Below are 25,489 nucleotides of genomic sequence, written 5' to 3'. Positions count from 1 at the left end.
AATATGGACTATTCCAACGTGAGGGGTGTAAGGATAAATGTTCACCAAGCATTATTTCTTGGGGGTGGAGGGTCGCGGCGAATTTCCCCGTCGGCGAACTTACCCGATTCTACCCTACCTACTCCCAGCACTCTTATGCGTTTAAAGTTGCATTTGTGAGCTTTCAAGGACCAGCCGACCAGCCTCCACTTTTCGCGGTCTTTCTTTGAGAAATGTGAAGCAAAAAAAAATGGCCCTCTCGGTAAACGAGACATTCTCATCTTTTCTCCAATTTGAAAACATTCGAAAATGAGAATAATGTACTTTTTATTAAAAAGTCAACAAAGAAGGTAAGTAAACTAGATACGACAATTTTTTTCCTTAATTAAGTGGCAACTCATTTCTCGTCATTCTCACTCTATCTCTATCAACTAAGAAGAGTACACCACCTCAAACATTTGTCAGTTCATATCTTTGCTTTTATGAGGTCTATTTTCATTTTGAAAAGTTCAAAGTGAACAACTAAATGACGCCGATTCAGTGGTGTATTTGGTCTATCTTCATGTGAATAAATATTTTATTATTGACTTTTCCAAAATTCCAATAGGTCATTCATTTGTATGATACTCTATGTCGTGATCTATTTCTCCTTGATTTCAGCTGTCTCAGCTCTAAACTATACTTTTCTTTCTCAATAAATAATTCATTTTCTGTTTGCAATGTATTACAGAGATGTTGATTTACCACATGTAAAAATTTCAAAGTTGTATCTGAAGCTGTTTCTGAATTATACGTGATTATCCATTGGGATGCTGTGCTTTGGTCACATTTTTTCCTATTACTAATTAAGCTATCTATATATAGAGATTTTCCACCACATAAACGGTCATAACTTTTTAACCAGTTGAGACAGAGCGATAATTTTTCACTCTAATTAATGTTTCACTCCCCTTTATTTTTCTACGCTAAATTAATACCCATAGCCACTATTTTGAAAAATTCTTGCAAGTGCCTACTAAGAGGGTTGAACTTGAACCTGAACATGCTCCTTCTTCTTCTTCTTCTTCTACTAATAACTACAACTAGATAGGTACTACGCCTCTCCTGAATGATCGGAACCGTTTAAGAAACTAAATTACGGGTTCCACCGGCGCAGCTCTCTAGACTTCCAGTCCCACAGTGCCCAGTATGGGCGGGAGACCTTACCCCCGATGTTCCTCGAGCCTCGAGGTAGTTTCACTTTATAGTTGTTTTAGCTTTTGAACTGTGGATCTTTTGTCAAACGTTTTATTTTAATTTTTCAAATTTAGTAGCACTTTAAAGGTCTGCGTTAGGTATCGCTCTGCTGTACTGTAATTGTAAGAGCGTAAGAATAACATGATAAAAGTACTGTAAAAGTATGCTGATGAAAATGATATTGACAATGAAATTATAATAAAAAGAAGAACAATAGAACTTATAAACAAATCAATAAAGAAGCTTTTAAAAAAATGAAATTTAAAAGAAGAAAAAACTGCCTCAAGAAGTGAAAAAAATTGTCCCTGTTGTTGAGATGTGAAGTGGACATAATCGTGTCTGTTAAGAATTAGAAGAAATGAAAGATGCCACTTTTTATTTTAAATGTAGATTGCACATTAGCAGAACACTAAAAAAAAAAAGTAAAGAAAGAAAATCCAATGTGGCAACTTGGTTGCTAGTGAAAAAAGTAAAATTACTCCGCTCAGCATTGCTGCTGGTGTGATGTCTAGTGTTAGGTGTCACTATATTAGAGTGATATCTTGTTACTTCATATTTTCATTTTAAAACCTGTAGAACAACTTGATTGATTTGTAAATTTCCTTATATGACCATTGTTTTAGTTTTCCGCAGCCATTATAATTCAATTTGAAATATTGAAAGGTACTGGAGAGGAGTCTTAGCGGGGGGTTTTTTTGTCTTGTTAGTTTTAGTTATAGGTCATAGTGCAGGTCCAAGTGTTGGAAATGTACAAGGTTTTATTTTTTATTTTAAGGTTAGTTGAAGGAATACTTTCCTTAGCTCAAGGAACGTGCAGAAGACCTCCCCTATTTACTACTTACTACTACTACCCAAGTACTAGTGCTAGACTACTTCTTCCGCCACCTCACTCCTAAACGGACTGACACCACAGGCAACTGATATTATTCTCTCTCTCTCTCTCTCTCTCTCTCTCTCTCTGAGTGTGTATCTGTCTGTCTATTTCTGCCCATCTCCCCTCTTTTTACTAATTAGTTTGTAGGTCTTTGGCAAATTCTCAAGAACAGCCAAGATATATGCGGCTGTGTGGCACTCACTTCCGGATTGGAAGGTCCTGGGGTCGAGCCTCGTCAAGGACTCACGTTCTCTCACTGTACTCATGTGTATGATTTCCTATCCGCTAAGAGCGTTGTCTGTCAGAAGAAAAACATCGCCTAACGTTCTACTTGTTACGTGTTGCTGCTAGTCATGGATCCTTAGTAAAGTGCTTTGAGCATGTTTGGTGGATATTGCGGCTTATGAAAGCTCAATTCTTTTTTTAATATTTATATATATATATATATATATATATATAAAAGATGCAGGATGATGACGGGCATGCGCTACTTTATGATGTAGTATAAACCATTCCTAATATATGATTTTGCTAAATAGGCCTACACTCAAATTTTACGAGTGTATCTGGTGGCAAATATTAGACACTCGTTGCCACTGTGATTTTGATGAAACTTGGCTTATACACAGATACATGAATTTTCCTAATACGGCTTCAAACATGGGATCTGAACTTCAATTATAATGAAGTAATTTTTCGACAGCTTGATTGAATGTGACAAGATCCTTTTACTTAATACAATTCAATTTAGTGTGGTCTGTAGTTGTTTGCCTAATATTAGAATGCACAGAATTTGAATTTTTATTGACTTTAAATATTGAAAACAACATGCCTTTGGCTTTCCATTTGTGCCATTCCATTCAGCTTTTGACCTAGTCCCTAATTTGAGTACCACGTCACAAATTTAAGTTCTTCGAGAAAACTCTCGACTTACTTTCTTATTCTTCTAACGTACTGAACTGTAACACCTTTGTCTCAGTTGGAGAAAATATTGCAATTTTTAAACTTAATATTTAGGTATTTATGTTATGATCTTTTATATTATTCCGTGTTTTTCAGCTTCCATCATATCACCCTGAGGAAAGTTGGCTAATTTATGACTTTTGTGTCTATGAATGCAAGCAGGGCAAAAAGCAATTGACTTCAAGCGAAGGAGTTCGCCCTAACCAGAGGTAGGAGGTTGTTTTTGGACGGGGGCAGGAGGTGTTTTTTTACTTTTACATATTTTTAAAAAAATGAAAATATTATATGCACAAGGTTATAATATTTCAGAATAACTCGGAAGTAAATTATCACCATCAGCTTTTCTATCTTGATTGCCAAGACAATTTTAATAAAGCAATCAAACTGATTCTGAATTTTAAAACATCCAGAGGAAGAGGCAATGTGTGCCTATCTGCAGCTCATTTACAGTCTTCAGTGGGCGGGCTGCACGATGTAATGCAGCAAGACAATAGTTCAACTATTACCAGAACAGTTTTAAAAAGTGAAAGACTTGATTTGTTCAAAAAATCTGATTGCGCTGGATTAGTATTATTATTGAATGTCTTATTAAGATTTATTTTCAATTGCTCTATAATCTGCATGTTGAAATCCTTCACAATTGAGTTATGCAAGTGACAACGCTATTAATATTTTATCATACTATGTTGTGGATAATTTTATTATTTTGTAATAAAAAGTTTTTCTTACCATGCAGGACTCTGAAATTAATACTGGCTTCTGAGGGTTACAGGGGCTAATCACCCATGCGATAAATTGGTAAGACTCATTCATTTTATACTTATTTTCCATCGACATTTTGTCCCTACAGTTTTTCGCTGCCGAAAATTTTACACTTGACAACAATTAATCGCAAATTCTATTTTAGTCGCAATTAGACTCAATTTTTTGTATAAATATGTATTATTTTTTCTTTTCTTGTTACTTTATATTTTCAGTACTTAATTGTCCCTCCCCCCTCCCACTATTGAGTGTAATCCATGTTGCTCCCTGTCTTTGTTATGGATTAAGATTGCTCATTTTTTTCCTGGTTCTTGCGGGGGTCTTTAGTTGGGATGCAGACAGTCAAATACAGTACCTTTCTTCTTGAGATGATTTTTTATACTGTAAATCATCTCTCTGTTATGTACTGTTATAGTTATAGGTTTTGAATATTATTGCATTATGTAAATGTTTTAGCAGGATCCTTTGCTTGTGTCTCGGTGAGACTTTGAGGTAATGTCAAAATTGGTACATCTTTGAGGTGCTCGTGAAATCTACTGTTCCCTATTGAATCAGTCACCATATCATCATCCTTTTTATAATGTTGTAAGCGCTATTAAGTCCTGTAAGACAATATAAGCAGATCTAGGTGGTGGTATTTTTTTGGGTCTTTTTTTTTTTGTCTTTGTTTATTTTTTGTTCCAGATAAGGAATTTTAAGATTTGATGGTTGTCCATAGACTTTTAAAAATAAAATTTGACTTTGACTATGAGTACGGTGCAGTTATAAGTGCTTGATTTCTGAGGACTAATTATAAATGGTGACCACTCTATTGCGTTTTTGTATGCCATGAAAATGTTACAAAGACAATGAAGCGACATTTTTTGGGAATTCTGCAGTCATTCATTTAACCCTTGAATTTGATGAGCGCCTGTTGCATTTTAGTTCATTCAAGTATTTTAGAGTGACAAACACAACTCGTGCATTATGGGTTTATATTTATATGCAGATTTTTGTCTTTAAATTGTCAATAAAAAATAAAATGCTTTTTTTTTGTTTTGTTAGCTGGCAGGTCTGAATTGAATGCTATTGCATACAATTTTGTACTTTTAATCTTTTTTCTTTTTACATTTAGCCATCCTCACTTTATCCGGAGAATCGCCTGCCCCTCGTGAATGAGACAGTGAAGGCTATGGCTAAAACAAAGGTGTCCACAACCCAACTTAGGCAATACATTCAATCAAGCCAAGGATAAAATGTATTGCCTAAAGATGTCGAAGATTTGCAGCGGAGATTGTTCAAGACTGATATTGACAGGACGGACGGTGAGACGGTACAGGAATTACTGAGAGAGATAGAGGAGGAAGGAGGTGTAACAAAGTTCAGTGTGAATGAGGATGGTGGTTTTGAGTATTTGTTTTAAGTAACGGGAAGAATGAGGCGTGATTTGAGTGTTTTTTGTGATGTGTTTGTTATGGATGTAACATACAAAGTAAATCGATATTTGTATCCACTTGTGAATATTATGTGCATAGATGATGAGGGTCATGGCGGGCGAAAGACTGGAAATCCATGACCAACCTGAAACTGACATTGTACAGTAGAACATGAAAGTAACGTACTCGGAAATAGCGAGTAAAATCTAAATCCCCGTTTTTTTCCCTTATTTGAGTCAATAAAATTAGCATGAAAGTAGCGAGTATGAAAAAGAGGTCAACTCGGAAATAACGAGCATTTCCTGCCCCAGCCTAGGACTGCGAACGAAGTAAAGCAAAACAAGAGACAATGGCAATTTAAATCTTTTTAGCCTAGCCTCTTTTCTTTTCTTATTTTTCGTTACGAGTAATATTACATAGTAGCCTAGTCTGTAGTAGTACATAATAGGCGAAACAAATTTGGGTGGGGGTTGGGTTTTGTCTGCGTGTGTGTGTATTGGGGGTGGGGGTAAATTATTCACCTAATGTGGTGCCACGCGACGCGCGAGGTAAGCACATGTCAACATGCCTCACTTCGCAGCATCGGTCAGCGAGTAGCATCGTTAACGAACGACACGATCAGCGAGAGAGGGGAGTGTGGAACCATTATTTCAATGGGTCAGTGATTGAGTGATGCGCTTGCTTACCTCATCAAACATGCCGAGTGCATACAAACACTCGCGCGCACACGCACACACACACACTTCTATGTTCTTGTTTTTTCTAGTCATGATTTTACTTGAAAATAAAAACAAAAAAACAACAACAAAAACAAGCATTCTGCCACTTCTGTGAAGAAATTGAAATAGGGGCGACGGCTTTTACTCGAATTACACACTGAGGGGAATAACCAGCAATATTATAACCTTTCCTGGCAACTCGGGAATAGCGAGAACTCGGAAATAGCGAGTAATCAGGAGTGGACCCGTCGAACTCGCTATTTCCGAGTTCTACTGTACCAGTATGACGTGTGACAAATACACAGGAAGGACTGTATCGAATTGTATCTTCAGTGACAAACAGGATCAATAGCTTGTTTCAAGTTATGGTAGAACATCAGTTTCTGCAAAGAATCTCCCAGTTGGAACAATTTTTGACTCTTGTCTCTGAAGATAAAGACTTTGACATTGTCGACATGACTGACTTAATACAGACAAATCCCCATTCTAACCCTCTTTCTGACTTTTCAGAGACACCAGACATTGTAAATGCACGTACTGACCAGAGACCACAGACATTATAAATACACACTCTGCCCAGACAGAGACCACAGAAGTTATGGACACACAGACTGACCAGACAGAGACCGCAGACGTTATGGACACACAAACTGACCAGACAGAGAGACCACAGACGTTATGGACGCACAGACTGACCAGACAGGGACTCCAGATAACAGAGACATGCGACCATAAAGATGCCCTTGACACAACAGAGACAGTTAGACTGCGAAATTTTTCAAATGTGACTCTACACAGGAAATTTCATACAGAATTCCCTTAATACCTTTACTCATTGTCCATTCGTAAAATTTATTTTCATGTAATAAACCACCAAAAAAGTAAATTTTTAACGTGGGTGGGGGCTGTCACGTTACTGTAGAACGAGCTTAAGTCTCAATGGGATATTAGCTTTAGGCAACCACAAGTTGGTATTTTTCAAACCTGTTGCTATGCTATCTTGTAATGACAACGTCTCTCAGTCGCCAAACGTCACTAGCTATCCTTCACATAATGCAGGGTTGATTGTGTGAAGTACGTTTGGGGCCGGAAGATAGCAAGGCATAGTGCAGGCTACTGTACTGTGTCAGTCCGTGAACGGGTGACCAATTCATAGTACAGAGAAGGCAAATCTGTTCCTATATGTCCCAATAAAAATATAACACAGAGAAGGCCGAAACTGTGTTATACAGGTCGGTACAGAATAAAACAAATATAACACAGGAGACCAAACACTGTGTTGTAGAATATCAAAATTTCAAAGGTGGTCGGTCAGTGACGAAATAAAAAGGGACATTATAAGTCGTAATATCACATCCCAATAAAAGAGTGTGATAGTAAAAAGGTGCCCGTTAACAATTGAGTCTGTCAAGTCTCTATCCAGATTCAAAAGGATAGTGCAAAGTCCTGTATGTAAAACAAATTTGAGAAGCATGGTTGTTCTCAATACTTGTTGGGTCGTGATCGGTATAGAGTGAAGTAGTGTTCATGATACACATCAGAGCAATGCTGTGTCAAGATTACAGAGGAGCAAGAAGACAAGATTTGTTTGTGTGTCTTTATATGTTACGGAATAGGTACATTTTGGTTGTCAAAACTTTCATTTTTATTTTGACATTTTCTTGATCTTTTAAAATAAAATTATAATTTAATTTAATCAACAGACTTGTTTAATAATTTAAAGATATACTTTTGTGGGGACCTTTTGTAAAATCATTAGTCCGATTGTAGTTGTAAATCTCTTTATATTCTAATGTCATAAAATCAGTGACACCACTGAATTCCTACCAGCGCTTTTACTCACTGAGTCCCTACCACCAGCGCTATTACTCACCCAGTCCCTACCACCTGGGCGGGGTTCCTGACCTCCCATAGTGGGCAGGGGGGTTCATACTGTGTCTTCTATCCCCTTATATCTGTTTTCCAACATGCTTTCTGTCTTTGTCTTGGAATGAGATTACTTGGTTTTGTCCTGGTCCTGGCTGAGAGGGAAGCAGTCGAATGTATAGTTAGTTTTGGGAGATGATATTTTTTTCATTGGAAATCATCTCTCTGTTATGTACTGTATTATGTTTTATTTACATATTATATTTATATTTGATTTGTTAACATTTGAGTGTATTCCTCTTAGTCGGGACCTGTGCTTGTGTCTGGATGAGACTTTTAGATGATCTTAAACTAAGTACTTTGATGGTGTGCTCTTGGTATCTACATCTGTTTCCCATTTGAACAAATTCCCCTTTGTCTTACCCTTTTTACTATCCCATTTCTTCCTTTTTACTGGCGCTGATATGACCTTGATGTGTTGCAAGCGCCGTAAAACCCTCAAAAACAAACAAACAAACAGTCCCTACCAGCAGCGCTTTTACTCATTGAGTCATAGAGCTTTTACTCACTGAGTCCCTACCACCAGTGCTTTTACTCTTCCGAGTCCCTACCACCAGCGCTTTTACTCACTGTCACTGTCCCTACCACCAGTGCTATTACCGAGTTATAGAGCTTTTACTCACTGAGTCCCTACCACCAGTGCTATAACTCACCGAGTCCCTACCACCAGCGCTTTTACTCGAGTCATAGAGCTTTTACTCACCGAGTCCCTACCACCAGCGCTATAACTCACCAAGTCCCTACCACCAGCGCTTTTACTCATTGAGTCATAGAGCTTTTACTCACCGAGTCCCTACCACCAGCGCTATAACTCACCGAGTCCCTACCCAACGCTTTTACTCTTCGAGTCCCTACCACTACCACCAGCGCTTTTACTCACCGAGTCCCTACCACTACCACCAGCGCTATAACTCACCGAGTCCCTACCCAGCGCTTTTACTCTTCGAGTCCCTTCCACCAGCGCTTTTACTCACTGAGTCCCTACCACCAGCGCTTTTACTCACTGTCACTGTCCCTACCACCAGTGCTATTAGTAATAGCATTACCGAGTTATAGAGCTTTTACTCACTGAGTCCCTACCACCAGTGCTATAACTCACCGAGTCCCTACCACCAGCGCTTTTACTCACTGACACTGTCCCTACCACCAGTGCTATTACTGAGTTATAGAGCTTTTACTCACCGAGTCCCTACCCAGCGCTTTTACTCTTTGAGTCCCTACCACCAGCGCTTTTACTCACCGAGTCCTTACCACCAGCGCAAAAACTCACTGAGTCCCTACCACCAGCGCTTTTACTCACTGAGTCATAGAGCTTTTACTCACTGAGTCCCTACGACCAGCGCTATTACTCACTGAGCCCCTTCCACCAGCGCTTTTACTCACCGAGTCCCTACCACCAGCGCTATTACAGAGTCATAGAGCTTTTACTCACTGAGCACCTACGACCAGCGTTATTACTCACCGAGTCCCTACCACCAGCGCTATTACTCAGCGAGTCATAGAGCTTTTACTCATCGAGTCCCTACGACCAGCGCTTTTACTCACTGAGTCCCTACCACCAGCGCTTTTACTCGTTGAATCCCTATCACCAGCACTTTTACTCGCCGAGTTCCTACCACATGGCTATTACTGAGTCCCTAACACCAGCGCTAATACTATTAGCCACCAAATCCCTACCACCAGGGGGGACAATATAAGCTCAAATTAGACCCCAAAAATTCTTACAGTGATGCAGAAAAAAACAACGAACAGATCTCTTTCAAATTTACACAAAATGTTTCTTACAACAAGATGGATAGGTTTAGCAATAGTCTTGAAAATAAATTTTTCAGAATTTTTTTTCGATTTCTTAGTGAAAATTTGGTGTGACTGACATGACAGGAAAAAAAAATTGATTTAAAAATTCATAAAACTGCTAAATTTTTGTTTAGCCCAAAACCCAACCATCATGATGCAAAACACATCATAAGAAAAATTCTGACCAAATTTGAAGACAATCTGATGGGAAACAATCCAGATGTGAATGTTAGAAAATCAAAGAATGACGCACAATGAAATTTTGAGAAAATGAAAAATTTGTCTTTAATTTGATAATAAAGCTAATTATGCAGACAAAGGCCAACATTCATCAAGTATAACCAATATGGAACAAGAAAACAGTAATATTTTATAAATTGATCAAATTCGGAAAAAAATTATAAACGATTCGCTAACCCATACCTCTAAGAAAAAAAATTGCGAAATAATTTAATATCTGCTGTTATTCACCAAAAAATTACTTTAGTGGTCAAATATGCTTTATAGTTCTAAAATTCTTTAATTATATCTCATGAACGAATAATGTAATGTATAATTTGATGCTAAACACCAAAAATAACTGAATTAAAAAAAACAACTTTTTTAAGGGGCAACATAAGCTAAAATTAGACGTAAAACCCTAAAATTTCTAACATAGATGCACCAAAAACTAGCATATAAATTTCTTTCAAATTTAAACACAATGTTTCTTTCATAAATAGCTATATCATGAAAACTCTTGGAATAATTTTTTAGAATTTTTATTTGATTTCAACTGAAAATTTAGCGCGGATCGACAGGAACAAATGAATTTTAAAATTTATAAAATTGCTAAATTTTAATTTACCCCCAAACACTTACATCATGATGTTTTTTTTTTTGTTTGTTTGTTGCTTTAGGTCTCTTCCAACACAATTGAGGTTATATGAGAGACCGCTGAAACAAAAAAAAAAGCAATCTAACAAAAATAGTACAAATGTCAATCAAAATCATAACCTAAAGATATCATAAGCTAAATTATAAATAACCAAGAACAAACAGGCAGAAGATTTACAGGAAAAAAAATATCCCCTGTCAAAAATACAATCACAAACCAAAGAAGCAGGATAGGCTAGTAAAGAGAAGAAGAAACGACATCACTACCGGATCGTACACCCATGCGAACATCATAGGTATATGATTCAAGGGTGATGCTCCCATCCAACCACCTGCACATCATGATGTAAAACACATCATAGAGAAAAGATTCTGAATAAATTTGAAGATAATTTAAAGGAAAATGATTGAGGTAGGATTGCTAGAAAATCAGACAAATGCCATAAAACAGACATTTGAGAAAGCGCAAGCTTTTTCTATAATTTGACATAAAGTTAAAAGGCTGATTTTGCAGACAACTAAAAGAAATGATCCATCAAACTTTCAAAATATGACCGTAATAGGACAAGAAAACGAAAATTTTGTAGATTGATCTAAGTCTAAAAAAAATTATAATCGGTTCACTAACCCATACCCCTTAGATAAAAAAAAATGCTGTAAAATTGATTTTTTTACGCCCAGAGATAAAATAATTTTGTGGTCAAATATGATGTCATACCTTATGAATTCATCATTATAATCACAAAACCTAATTATTTACTGTATACAATAGGTTATACAGATGATTTCTAGATATATTAAATGATTTTTCAAAATATGATATGGCACGCTATCCTCATTTTTCATTTTTTTATTCTACTTGAGAAACAAGTCGTATAAAATTAGATATCTAGTCAAGTTGAACTGCAAAATCAATTCTATTTTAGACAATAAAACAGTTAAATAGTGCACTAGCTCTGAATAAAAAGCAATTTGCTTTCCCAAACCCTTGGAATAAAAATCTCTTTCGCCTCAATACAGAAAAAGTCAACACTACTTGTTTGCCACCACTTTTTTTGTAGCTCCACAAAGAGGGTTGATCCTGCTCTGGATGGAAAAATTGAAATAAAAAAGAGACACATTTCATTAGCAATTTTTGAAAATGGCATTATTGTCATAAAATGCATTTGTCAAAGACATAGCAATTTTTAAAAAATGATCATTATTCACACCAACACACTTGAAATTTCATTGGTTTTACATCCATAGAACAAACTCTTGGCAACAAACTATAGTCTGTCGTTAAGTTAATACATTCAGTAGTAATTCAATTCAAATGATGCTTTGCCATTTTCATTTAGAAAAATGAGCATTTATTTTATTGATCACCAATAAAAAATGTAAAGGCGCAATGGAGATTTGAAAACATTACTAACCATTGTCAAAAAGTGCATGCAGACACTCTGGTCTGCTGGCCCAGATGATGGTTTGCTGATTGATGAGTTTTGCCACAGGCAAAGGTTTGCCTCAACACACCTTGCCAGAATAGCCCTTGAGCCAGCATCTTTATGGATTGTCAGGACACCAGTAACGTCAACAGTGTTTCTTTCATGTTAGCTGTCGATGAAAACAAAAAATTAAATTTAATTCACTACAGCAAAATAGGCACATACATGCCAATGCTAAAGTTTATAACAGCAACACTTCGCATGTTGAACGGGACATAACGTCTGTTAGGCGATATTACAATTTCTTCGGACAGAGACAACGCAGTTAACGGCCAAGTACACATTTTACAACTGAGTCCGGTGAGAGAAAGTGAGCAAAGTGCCTTTTCCAAGGGCTCAACTATGCGCCGAGCGAGGCTCGAGCCCAGGACCTTCCGGTCCAAAAGCGAGTGTCATACCACTACGACATAGCCGTACGTAATTTTTTAAAATATAATAAAAATAATCACACTAATATAATTATCTCACATTGTCATCATCATAGGCATTTCAAAACTACTAATAATACTACCACTACAGATATCTTATCATTATAAAATATTACTCTCTCTCCTCTCTCTCTCTCTCTCTCTCTCTCTCTCTCTCTCTCTCTCTCTCTCTCTCTCTCTCTCTCTCTCTCTCCATGAACATAACATACAAAACCCAATTTTCCGATATAAAAAAACAGCCCCCCCCCAAAAAAAAAGTTTTGAAAAAGTATGGACGATGCATGCTGTGTCGGCCATAATAAAGATAATAACAATAACTGAATGAAAAGTATTTTTTTTAAAGGACCCTGAGCCTGGAATGTCGTGAGTACTCGAAACCTCTTGATCTTGATAAAATTAGCAACCTTTTGACTGGGGATCGAACATTGAAACGCCTGGTTTTAATCGCCTGACATGGAAGGCTGATTTAAAATATTTGGGGGGGGGGGGGGAATTAGTATTTTAATTTTTTTTAAGCCCTGTTATTGTTATTTTTCACAAAATAAAGTAATAAAGTTAAGTAATTCGCGGTAGCGACAAATGTGTCGTCAGCTGATGCACAATCAACAAACACACAACCCCAAAGCATGTTTAGTTATAAAAATAAGAAATGAATTAAAATGTGCATTTCGTATGCTTACCTTGTAAACTGAGTATTCTGTGACTTGAAAAGAGTGAAGAATTACCAAAGTCCGTCAAAATCAACTTGTAATAATAGATGTGATGAGATGAAGTGGTCACTTTTTGACTTCCAGATAATTCATTGTATATTGCAGTTCTATCCGTATAAAATGTTATATTTTTAGTAATTACGCAATTCTATTTTTAGTAAGAGTACAAATAAGCTCTGGCGTTATTTGCAGTGGTAGTACAAATAAGCGTAGCCTAAAACAAAAACAAAAAAACAAATCATTACAAAGGGTCATCAAACTTGTAGGTATGTTCACGTAAATGAGTTGCTTATTACCCATTGTGTGTTGTGAAAAGAGATTGAAAGATAAAAAAAGATGTAATTTGTGACACTTCAAAATATTTTTTAATGCATATATATATATATATATATCATTCATGTCTTTAGTGACGCCGTAATATCGTTTATTTTAGTTTATTCAAGAAGGTTAACTCTGCCTTATTGCTGAGAGAATATCTACTTCAGATCTCACCCCTTTAAAAAAAATAAAACAAGCAGCAACATACTTTATTTTCAGTGAATATTATATTATTTATATTATACCGTAACTGAAAAATACAATATCTGGCCTTAGTTATAAACAGAAAAGAAAATTTGGTATCATCAGTTCTTTACAAAAGGCTTAACCTGTAAGAACAAAGGAAAACAAAATTGATGCAACCCATAATAAATAAACAAAGAAGAATACTCTGTCCAAGTTTTTGGAAACACAATTTTTGTTAAAATCATAATCATGGAAACAGGATGGGGGGAGGAATTATTCAGGACTATTCTGAATTTTTTTCCTTCTTATTATTTGTTGTCATTTTATTCCTTCCTCCAGCCAAGGTTAAAAAATCAAAACAATCGAATTACTTACTTAATTAACCCTCTCCTTACCACCTACAGCAAAATCGTCACGTTTGTTATGACACAATAGACATTTTTAATTATTCAGATTTATTTTGTACGTCACAAACTTTGAAGAATGATCTTTGTTTAATTAATAAGAACATAAATTTGTTTTGTAGAGAGCTTGTTTCAGTTTTAAAAATCATTTTTTCTGCTGGGCAAGCTAGCCATTTAGGGAAAATAAAGAAAATCACCGGTAAGGAGAGAGTTAAAGTTATTAGTATTAGTAGAACTGTGAAGGAATGTAATGGATGGGAAATAGCTGCGTAATTGTTATTATACCTGTACTAATGATAGAGTTATGTCCAGTGGCGGTTCTAGCCTATTTACAGTGGTGGGGCAAAGATGATTCGGTCATATATATATATATATATTATATATATATATATATATATATATATATATATATATATATATATATTGCTATTGTAGTACTTGTTAATATTGTTGTTGTTAATGATGATGATGATGATGATGACAACGACGATGTCGTCGACAATGATAGTTACCATACGATATTACAAAGTTTATTCAATCTTAGGCTTTCGACAATAAATCAACAATTAGATGACGACATACATGAAAGTGGGAAAAAAATGGTAAATAGAACCAAATAATAAACTGATACCATTAATAACCACAAAAAAATACAACAATAGTAATACCACCAATCCGTACAATAATAATGATAATAATAATAATAATAATAATAATAATAACAATAACGATAATAATAATAATAGAGCAGTAAAGTTAGGTGCCCCAAACGTAAACAATAACAAGTTGCTAGTGATTTCCGTTAGGGACCGGAATAATTTACGCACAATATAGGTCTCCCAATTTTGTAGTTTGAGTTGTAGGCAATACACTTTCAGTATTGAAAATATGTTTACATAAAATCTAACAGTTGCAGAAATAATAATATAAGGCTAAATTATTATGAAAATCAGGCTCCGAATAATTCTCGTTTTGTTCACACCAGCGCAATAATTTGCTCTGGTCTAAAAATAGATAGACTGTAACTTTTGATAAATTTTAGAAAATTTTACCTTTTGTTCCATAAAATATCCATATCTAGACATTATTTGATGCATGATCGAGTATTTATGAATATGTGTTTCTTTTGCCACCTAACAGCCAAATTTTAAAGGTTATTTTTTTCTATTATTTACATTGGAACGTGAGCTGTCAAGACAGGAACATGTGGTTTGCCACGTGCTTCTCGACGTTTGTTTACGTTTGGGGCACCTAACTTTACGATTCTATAATAATAATAATAATAATGATGATGATGATGATGATGATAATAATAATAATAATAATAATAACAACAACAATAACAATAATAACAATAACGATAATAATAATAATAATAATAATAATAATAATGATGATCATAATAATAATAATAATAATAATAACAATAATAATAGTAATAATAACAATAATAATATGACCATCATCATTACTACCACCACCATCAATACTACTACCACCACCGCTACCACTATCACTACCACCATCACCATCATTATTACGTTTCCAATCATTTTTTTCTCGTCTTTTAAAATTTGATATCTATCAAATCAGACGAAAATTCCGGTGATTTTTTTTAAAGGGTAGTTAAAATATCTACGATTTTATTAGCCCTGAAAACTGCGATTTTTATTTTCCTATTTCAAGTAGGCAGGTCTGCTATGACAAGTATTAGTTCCATAGTCAAAATAAGGCAAACAAAAACAAAGTTTATTTAATCTTAGGCTTTCGCCAATACTTCATACAATACAATTAAGACAAAATAATGTTACCAATCTCTCCTCATGCATTCGTTAGACTATCACAATAACGACCTTGTTATCTTTACTCCTCGCACAACCAACCCCTAGCTTCCCGCCTTTCATCGCGAACTATCTTATGTATAAGCTTCAGGACGGGCAAGTACGGAATCTGCCCACCCTTCCTTTAAACGTATTTATTTCCTCTATAACTTAGAATTCAACTCTCTCCTTTCTCAGAAGAGTATTTCTCGTATACTAATTCAATTTTTGAGAAAACCAAAATGGTGGTTGTATTTTATATTTTTATTTAGTCGTGACTTTTGAATAAAAGTGTTTTGTTTTATTAGACGGAATACAATAGAAAATTGCATTGTTTTGCAAAATTATTTTGTCTGGCAATAAAAATACAGCGGTAATTACTTTAAGAATAAAAAAAAACTAACAAATTAATTTGTTAAAAAACAAAACAAAAAACAACAACAACAAAAAACAAATAAGAAAACAATTTAAATAAATGAGTTTTGAGAAGCACTAAGGAAAACGAGAAAAAAAGAAATGGTTTAAATGGATAAACAAATATATAAAAACAACACAAATTAATACTAAATTGATATAAAATTAGTAAATTAATAAATTTAATTCAATACTGGAACCTTCCCAAAGTCATTACATCAATGGTACCAGCACAAGTAAGGCAATAAATAAGAAAAAGTTCGTTTGCCAAAATCCCTATTTAGTTTTCACTGGTTAATAAGGTGGGCTCATTTGAATTAGCCCGACCTAGTACTAGAGAGGCCAGACAGCGAAAATCGTCAGGCGACGTGACGATGAGATGACGATGGGCGGAGTGGAGTGGTTGGGGGGGGGGGGTGATAAAAAAAGAACAGGAGCGTATCCTGATTTATGCATTCAGGGGTGCATGGTGATTCGCAATCTATCAAAAATACACACAAATTGATTCCAGTACGAAGTATCACGTTTAAGTAGTAACTTTTGAAATTATCTAATTTAAATTTGATTATTTCGGACCTGGTAACACAGCTTATAACTTGAAAAAACAGGCTGGTATTTGCCCACCCTGCCCATTATTACCAGCCGTCCCTGGTTATGTCCCCTTTATTATTACCTTGTCCGGATGAGTGACAGCCCTTGTTAATTATTATGTAATATTCTGTTGCTTGTTTTTGTTTGTTGTTCTCAATGGCGTGACTGAACATGGTGTGATGACAAAGACACAATGATAACGACGCCTCTCAGGCAGTCGTCATAATGTAAACAACGACAGTGATTGGTGGCCAGAGAGAGAGAGAAAAGGAAGGTCACATCTATAAATATAAAGTGACGAATACAATTCAAAATGGACTGTCAGTCTGACATTGACATTGTTTTTGAAGGAAGTTTTCTCTATTTTAGGTACGAGATTTTTTTTCTTCCTTAGACATCGAAGTCCTATTGAAAAAAAAAGTGTGTATGTATATATATATATATATATATATATATATATATATATATATATATATATATATATATATATATATATATATATATATATTGACATACACACACACACACACACACACACAGACATACAAAATCAGATATACTTAGATGACATATGTTACAATGTAAAGAATCTTTGCACCATCTGTGTTGATAAAATCATATCATTGAACACGACGCTCGTAACGGGGGTGGGGGTGGAAGGGGATTGTATATTGTATGTGTATATATAACTTTATCACGTGCGAGATGTGGAATTTGCCATGGTAATTATCATGTAATGAACCAAAGCTACGTGAACGAAAGATACAATAAACAATCATTAATTTTGCTTTTACATAACGGAAATACAAGCGAATGCAAAAGTGCATAAAATAAACTTCCAAGAACTGTCTGTTATCACAAGTTACCTATTTGAAAAATAAGATATCATTGAGATTTACTTGCAGAAACTTCCTTTGTAATTTGTTCTGTTTTGAAGTTGTCATTTTAATTTTTTGTTCATTGTATTTTATAATAATCTATGAGTTGTGTGATCGCATGTTGAATGATTTTCGTCCTGTAGCTCTGACATCCATCCCTATGAAATGTCTAGAAATGATTATTCAACAAAGATTTCTACAACAAAGTACACAACAACATCTAGACAAAAACCAGTTTGTTTACAAATCAGGACGTGGGGTGGACGACGCTATATTAGTGTTTTCTCACAACACTTTCAAACACTTAGACACTCCAAAGGGGTATGTCAGAACCCTATTCGTAGACCTATAGTTTATTTAATGTAAATTTATTTATTATATTTATTTATATATATATTTGAAGATAGACTTTTCGAGTACATTCAACACCATCCAGCCTCACATACTAATCTACTGTCCATGGATTAATCGATTACACTCTGAGTACTAGAAGTCTTGACGGACCGACCACAATTCGTTTCTCTCACGGATGATGAGAACTACAAAGTTGAATCCTCTATCCTATCACCAACACTGGAGCACCCCAAGGAACTGTTCTTGCTCCAACACTTTTCGTTATATACACAAATAACTGCATAAGCACCACAAGAAATGTGAATATTTTAAAGTATGCCGACGATACCGCCATTCATGCCTTGATAACAACCGGAGATGATGTATTGAATTATTATAACGAAATTAAAGGATTTGTTGAATGGTGTGATAATAACTATCTAGAACTTAATGTAAAGAAAACTAAAGAAATTATATTTGATTTTAGGAAAGATGGTAACATACATGAAAATATAATTATTAAAAACGAAAAGGTAGAGGAGTATAAATATCTCGGTATAATTGTCAATGAAAAATTAGACTGGACAAATCATTCATGCTTAATAAGATGAAGAAAAGATTATTCATGATGAGGAGACTGTACTCCATAAATGTTGACAAAGCAATTTTATCTTTGTTTTATGAATTTTGCATCGTAAGCCTTTTTTTTTTTTGTTTCTCTGTAGCTGATTGGGGTGGAAATTGTAAAAAATCTGAAGTAATAAAAATAAATAGAATAATAAAGCATGCTAATCGAATGTTAGGGGTAAAGTTGGGGTAAAGCGAACACAACTCTTGAAAAAACTAGCTGGAACAACTTGGGGAGCTAGCTCCGATATTCTGAAACAAACTTACACAGGATATGTGAGACCAGCGCTAGAATACGGGATATCTGCATGGGGAAACTGCTCCAAAACCCAAATGGAAAAACTGGACAAAGTGCAAAACAGCAACATGAGGATAATAACTGGAGGAATGAAATCGACACCGATACATGCAATGGAAACCATAACAGGACTTACATCTCTATCAGAAAGAAGGGAATCAAAAATTTTGAAACAATACATAGACGTGAAAACAATGACAGATCAGCCTCTTCACGCTAGAGCGCAACAAAAGAAAACTAGGCGGCTGAAAAGATCACACTTTATTGAAAGAGCCCAGCAAATTGAAAAAGATCACGAACTTGATGAAATAATGACCCAAAAATGCAAATCAAATATCAGAGTACCAATTTGGAAAAGGCAAAATCACTTGAAAATCAAGACATCCGTTGGTGACATTTCAACAAAACAAAAACACGGCGAAGAAATCAAGAAGTCTGTACAGAAGTGCATAGATCAAAACTACCCTGAAAAAAATGGACAAGAATCTATACCGATGGTTCATGCAATAAAGAACACACGTGCGGGGGCCTGGGAGTGCACATCGAGTACACAAATGGTCAACAAAAGGAGATCAGCAAACCGACTGGTACTCGCACTTCAATCTACAAGTCAGAGGCAGATGCAATCCATGAAGCTGTTAAGCAAATCCTCTCAGAAAATGAAAAACCAAGACACATAGTGATTTTAACAGATGCTAAGAAAATTCTGGAGGATATAATGATGTCCTTTGCAGATGATATAGACGCCTTGGTGGAAGACCTCATGAAGCTAAGCAAGTTTACCAACATTGTACTGCAGTGGATTCCAGGACACTGTGGGATACTTGGAAATCAGATCGCTGACCAACTGGCAAAGGCAGGCAGTCGCATGCAGCAACCCTCCCCAACGTACTCAACAGGAGAAATTAACAAAATGGCCAAATTTATCCAGTCTCAGAGATGGAGAGAGAAGCACCCAGAATACAACATGAATGACCCAATCAAGGTGCTCGACAGAAAGGAACAGGTCATCATCTTCAGACTGAGAACTGGACACAACCAGTTAAAGGAACATATGTGGAGGATGTCCAGAGCAGGTGCCTCTGGACAATGTGACTGCGGACTTGAAAATGAAAATGGACATCATGTCCTAATGGAATGTCCAAGGTACAACCAGTTGAGAAGGAACTTCTGGCCTGACCCAACCCCATACTCAAAGAAGCTGTACGGCAGTGAGGACGACCTCAGGACCACTGTGGGCTTCATTCACCAGACCGGACTGACCATGTGACGTGACGGGAACGAAGAAGAAGAAGAAGAAGAAGAAGAAGAATGTTAGGAAATGATGGATGGAACAATTTTGCAGATTTTCACAAAGATATTGCTAATGTTAAGATTAACAAAATTCAAAGAGACGAGTTCCACCCTCTGTACAACGAAATCAAAATAAGCCACAGGAGTAACAGACTAATACACATGAAAACCAAAAGACCAAGATATTTTAATTCATTTTTACCATGAGCAATACGAAACTTTAGGATGCTTTTTACTACATGACATTTGAAAGATACTATATTCGCTCTAAAATCTATTTATTTATGCATGTTTACATAGTGCTATATCTAAATTATTTATAATTTATTTATACATTCAAATACCATGCTTTATTTTTACTTTTTATCAACTGCATTGGCTATGTGCAATCCTTCCCAATTTATTTTCAAAATTCTATTTACATAACAAAACCATTACGTATAAAAGTTTGTTTTTATAGTTAGCTTCGTAGTTTCATCAATTAGTTCTCTCCAAAATCTATTTATTTATTAAAGTTTACATTGTGCTATATCTACATTATTTATATATTTATACATTCAAATTTACTTTTTATCAACCTGGTCTGGCTATGTTCAATCCTTCACCATCTATTTTCAAAATTCTAGTTATATTACAAATCCATTATTACAACTCTACTCTACTTTCATGTCCAATTTTTATAGCACTGCTTGTAACTGCTGTATATTTTATGGATATTCAATTTATTTTATTATATTTGATGTTTATTTTGCTTTGGATGTGAAACATGGTCTCTGACAAAAACACTAGAAAAGAAACTCAGAGCATTTTGAGATGTGGACCTATAGAAGAATTGCAACGGTATCCTGGAAGGAAAAGAAAACAAATCATCAAGTACTCCAAACTTTAGGAATAACATCAACAACGATCATTTGAACTATTAGAAAGAGGATAACCCAATATTTCAGCCACATCAGAAGGCACGACTCACTACAGAAGACCATTGCAGAGGGAAAGATAGAAGGCAAGCGTGGTCGAGGACGAAGAAGGACAAGCTTGCTTGGAAATGTCGCAGCGTACGTAGGAAGCCCCATAAATCAATGTGCGAAACTCGCAGATGAGAGAGAGAGAGAGCTGGCGAACCATGATCTCCAATGTCGTGTCCGACATGGAACATCGGTAAAGGTAAAGGTAATTTTGCTTTTAATTAGCTACGTATTTTCATCAATTAGTTCATGACAGTGTATAAATATGTGCGAATATAACGATAAATGATGTGTAACATTATGATAATTTCCATTCAGGATCAATAAAGTACATCTTATCTCATCCTATCTTATCTTATCTTATCTTATCTTATCTTATCTTATCTTATCTTATTTTCATTTTTTTTTTGCACTTGCAGAAATAATCAAGCCATTTGAAATCTTGTTTACGTGTAAGATAAATTAAATATCTGAACCAAGTGAGCATGAAACAGTGCCAGACAAATAAAAAAATAAAATTTTCATACACATTTTTTGCAGATAGTTATCTTACACTAGAGCCTTAGTTTGATGTTCACATGTAATTGCGGCCATTGTGGTATCCACAGTGCTGGGCCCAACTAACGAACATAATAGTATAGGTGATAACGAACAATGATTATGAATTTGTCAGTCCGAAATCAGAGGACTAATTCAAATTAAAATGCTTTGTGTTTTACTAGAATAAAACAAGCTTAGGAAAAATCAGTAACTTCTGCTCTCCATTAAGGTCAATGTTGTGTCCACAGTGTTGGGCACAACTAATGAACAAGATACCAGGTGACAAACATAATATAATGATTATGGTGTTCAAAGTGTTGGGCACAATTTATGAACAATATATCAGGTGACAAACATATAATGATTATGGTGTTCACAGTGTGGGCACAACTAATGAAAATATACCAGGTGGCAAACATATAATGATTATAGTGTTCAAAGTGTGGGCACAACTAATGAAAATATACCAGAAAACAAACATATAATGATTATGGTGTTCACAGTGTGGGCACAACTAATGAACGATATACCAGAAAACAAACATATAATGATTATGGTGTCCACAGTGTTGGGCAAAACTAATGAAAATATACCAGGTGGCAAACATATAATGATTATGGTGTTCAAAGTGTTGGGCACAACTAATGAACTAAATACCAGGTGACAAACATAATATAATGATTATGGTGTCCACAGTGTTGGGCACAATTTATGAACAATATATTAGGTGACAAACATATAATGATTATGGTGTCCACAGTGTGGGCACAACTAATGAAAATATACCAGGTGGCAAACATATTATAATGATTATGGTGTTCACAGTGTGGGCACAACTAATGAACAATATACCAGAAAACATATAATGATTATGGTGCCCACAGTTTGGGCACAACTAATGAAAATATACCAGGTGGAAAACATATAATGATTATGGTGTTCACAGTGTGGGCACAACTAATGAACAATATACCAGAAAACAAACATATAATGATTATGGTGGCCACAGTGTTGGGCAAAACTAATGAACAATATACCAGGTGACAAACATATAATGATTATGGTGTTCACAGTGTGGGCACAACTGATGAACAATAACATACCAGAAAACAAACATATAATGATTATGGTGTCCACAGTGGTAGACACAACAATGGCAAATTCTACCAGACACAATATGATTGTGAATTAGTTAATCAGACATCAGGGGAATAAATAAATAAATTAGAAATACAGTGTGTTTCATTAAAAAACAAGCATAGGAAAAAAAAGAGCTAGAAAGATAAATGATGGCTTGTTCCACTGAAATAAGTCACTACACATGTATGCCTGGAATATTAACACGTTTTTTTTATAAAATGTCCTTAAAATTTCCTTCAACTGATACTTATACTTATATGCGGACCCCCAGCACCAATCAATTATAATGTTTTCGAAAAGGGAGTTTATGTGCAGCTATGTGGTATTGTGGTATGACACTCACTTTCAGATCGGAAGGTCCTGGGTTCGAGCATAGTTGAGTCCTTAGAAAAGGCTCTTTACTCACATTCTCTCACCATACTCAAGTGTAAAATGAGTACCTGGCCGTTAGCAGCATTGTCTCTGTCGGAAAAAAATCGTAATATCGCCTAATAGGTGTCGTGTCTCCTTCTACATGTTACACGTTCTTGTTGGTCGGGGGCCCCATGTAAAACGCTTTTAGCACGTTTAGTAGATATTGCTTTATATAAAAGCTCAACTCTCCTCTTCCTGGCCATTTTCAGCATTTTTCCCAAATGCCAAAACTACCCAACAGAAAAAAAAAAAGATTTTAAAAAACTCAATTTTAACTGCATGCTAATAGCAAACCCTAGTTTTGTTTCCAAAACAAAATCTACAAAGCAACATCAAATTCTTAAAAATAAAACAGTGATCGTTCTTAAAATAATTTTGTGTTGTATAAAATACGTATGTCTGAACAATGAATACGTTTTTCGTATTGCAACAAATGTGACGACTTTCCCTATATTTGGTAAGGAGAGTGTTAAAATCATCATGATAAGAACAAGGAGATTTTGGATTTTTGTAGGTTTAGAAACAAAACTTATCCTCCAGAATGAGAGCATTTGTTTTAAATGGTAGTTTGTAATCTAAGCTTTAACTAAACAGTTGTAAGCATCAATATTTCAATTTGCGGCTATGTGGTCTAGTGGTATGACACTCGCTTTCGGATCGGAAGGTCCTGGGTTCGAGCCTCGCTCGACGCATAGTTGAGTCCTTGGAAAAGACTCTTTACTCACATTTTCTCACCGTACTCAGGTGTAAAATGAGTACCTGGCCGTTAACAGCGTTGTCTTTGTCCGAAAAATTGTAATATCGCCTAACAAGCGTCATGTCTCGTCCTACATGTTAAATGTTGCTGTTGACCAGGGACCTGTTGTAAAGCGCTTTGAGCACGTTAAGTGGATATTGCGCTATATAAAAGCTCAATTTAAAAAAAAAAACATTTTTTTAGCTCATCCCATCATAAAACTGTGTTGGCCACACATTACATGATATGCATTTTGCAGGCTAACGTTGTTTAGGTTTAAGCTTGTAACTATTATTCCAAAAAGAAGACACGAACTCCAATGATCTAGTGAAGATGCCTCGAAAATGACCCGGTGTTAATAATAACCATGACACTGACACAAACAAAAAGAACTCCCACACCGACCCACTTCCGGAATTCCCATAAAATCGACATTATCCTTTCAATGCTAGAATTTTCCCCTTCAGAAATTACAATTCGTCTTCCCTGCATTTTGTCAACGATAGAAATCAATTCTTGACGTTGTCGTTTCATGAGATCTTGGTCATTAGTGACATTGTCAATCAAAATGCATCGAAAATTGCAGTCTTGTAAAACCTGATTCATAAACCCTTTTTGCTCTTTACACCAATCCTTGAAAGTCAACTTGCTGTCGCTGAAATCACGCTGGAAATTGTCTCCAGACGTCACAACAACAATACCGTGGGTCTTCAGCCAATCTTTCTTTCCTAGAGTATTTTTCAAACTATCAATAATAATGGAGTGACCCTCGTTGAAACGACCACTATACGACAGAACCAAAATAATTGCATTGAAACCTTCTGGAAATCTTTTGCATGCTTGGGCAACAGAGGAACGCATTAATTTAATTCTTGCCGGGCTATCTTGCAAGATTCCAGGGGTATCAACGACCTTGATAATTCTCTCTCCAACTTGAACTTGCCCCACTTGATAGTTTGGGGTCACCGCGGTCCATCCCCTCTTATTTCAATGTCGTCTTGACCTGTAATGGTTTTCCATGTCGAACTCAAACCATTACCAGATTTCCCAACTAAAAGTAAATTGATGTCTCCTGGAGCTGCCATAATTCCCTGTCCTTGATGTTGTTCCTGTGGATTTAATGAGGCACACAAAATAGAAATATCAATGGGGCTTATTTTTCTGAACAATAAAATCAAAACTCAAATAAATATCAATAACAATAACACGACACATTAACAAAACAACAACAAAAACATCAACAACTTAAACTTTAATAAATTTGAAACCCAAACAAGATGCTGGTCAAACCAATAATGTGTACCCACAAATTCCCTATCCCCAAAAGAATGAACATTCGATGAACTGATATGGATGGTAG

The 25,489-nt window shown here is 35.5% G+C and overlaps 2 long non-coding RNA genes across 2 annotated transcripts; one reads left to right on the top strand and one right to left on the bottom strand.

Moving 5' to 3' along the window:
* The first annotated feature begins 124 nt into the window (after positions 1 to 124).
* Positions 125 to 7,644, top strand: LOC144956278 (uncharacterized). The gene is made up of 4 exons (XR_013641931.1): positions 125 to 329; positions 3,149 to 3,261; positions 3,789 to 3,850; positions 4,929 to 7,644. It is a non-coding gene; the product is annotated as an uncharacterized LOC144956278 (long non-coding RNA).
* Positions 7,645 to 9,926: 2,282 nt separating this feature from the next.
* On the bottom strand, positions 9,927 to 14,424 carry LOC144957395 (uncharacterized). The gene is made up of 3 exons (XR_013642150.1): positions 13,143 to 14,424; positions 11,963 to 12,143; positions 9,927 to 11,633 (listed from the first exon to the last, which is right to left on the bottom strand). It is a non-coding gene; the product is annotated as an uncharacterized LOC144957395 (long non-coding RNA).
* Positions 14,425 to 25,489: the final 11,065 nt, after the last annotated feature.

The sequence above is a fragment of the Berghia stephanieae genome, chromosome 11 (genome assembly GCF_034508935.2).
Source record: "Berghia stephanieae isolate SIO BIC M18660-M18661 chromosome 11, UCSD_Bste_1.3, whole genome shotgun sequence".
Taxonomy (NCBI): domain Eukaryota; kingdom Metazoa; phylum Mollusca; class Gastropoda; order Nudibranchia; family Aeolidiidae; genus Berghia; species Berghia stephanieae.
This window is presented reverse-complemented; position numbering and strand designations above follow the sequence as displayed.